The sequence below is a fragment of the Penaeus monodon genome, chromosome 15 (assembly GCF_015228065.2).
Source record: "Penaeus monodon isolate SGIC_2016 chromosome 15, NSTDA_Pmon_1, whole genome shotgun sequence".
NCBI lineage: Eukaryota > Metazoa > Arthropoda > Malacostraca > Decapoda > Penaeidae > Penaeus > Penaeus monodon.
The window spans coordinates 8,300,394-8,301,446 of NC_051400.1; the positions used below are offsets into that span (position 1 = coordinate 8,300,394).

The window sequence follows — 1,053 nt, forward strand, 5'->3', positions numbered from 1 at the left end:
AATTATTTCCAAAATTGCTAATCTCATGATTTGTTGCAGATTTCGTGTTTAAGAAAATGTACCTATAGATCACTAGCAACCCTTCGATTTCAGATATAACGGAAAGTTTGAAATAAGAGATGTGACTTATAGTAATGGTGCAATTTGTAAGACAATTATGAGTTTCTGCATAAAACGCTGCTCTTATGATAAATACTCCGGAAGTCAAATGTAAGAAAATAACAGATAAGATATGGAAAGCTATGGCTAAAGTATATTATACGAAGGGAAAATGATAGTTTAACAAACATGATATGGAAGGAGAATGTCAGTACAAGAAGAGGCACACAAAAGCTATTATAGAAAGGGCATGTCGAGAGAGATCTGCTACAAATAGACAGACCAATGGAAGATGCAAAAGTCAGAACACCATGGAGAAAATAGACTCCTTTTGCCGCGTCCAGTAAATGGACAAAAAAAGATTGTAAACAGTAAAAGATAAACACTGAAATAGCACATTGTCCAGCCCTTAAATGTGCGTCCCTCCACAAAAAAGGATAATAATAGTAATTGATACTGATACAAGAAAAATGATACTGAAAATCTTTTTTTTTTCACCTTACCGTCTGGCAGGTTAATAGAACAATTTCTTGAAGCTTGTTTCTCTGACCACTCTAAGAATATGAAAAAGATGTTCCGTTCAGAAAGTATAGGGAATATCTGACTTGGAGGGACGCTGGGTGTGGTTGTGGTATGGTATTCCTTATCTTATCAACAGATAACGACCGAACATCAAATCGAAACGCAGAAACTTGATCGCTTATTTATAAATGTTTAACACCGAGTCATCCAGGCCACCAAACGTTCGTCGGAAAACGATGTTAGTACTATACCATTACGTGGTCATTAACTCTCAAGTTTATGAACGATTTTATATGACTGAAGCTATTATTTATCCTTAATATGGATAGCCTATGTCTGACCAAAAGTGCCCTGCACCCACGTGATAATGAAAAAAGGAAACTTACTCATTCAAAAAGGATCAACCAAACAAACATTCATATGGGAAAATCA

At 35.4% G+C, this 1,053-nt stretch overlaps 1 protein-coding gene across 1 annotated transcript in view; it reads right to left on the reverse strand.

The window, feature by feature from the left end:
• The window catches only part of LOC119581728 (alpha-(1,6)-fucosyltransferase-like), a gene marked incomplete at its 3' end in the record, with an annotated part of 49,931 nt that extends 49,238 nt beyond the window's left edge, over nt 1–693 (reverse strand). The window contains 1 exon segment of the mRNA XM_037929856.1: nt 603–693.
• Nucleotides 694–1,053: the final 360 nt, after the last annotated feature.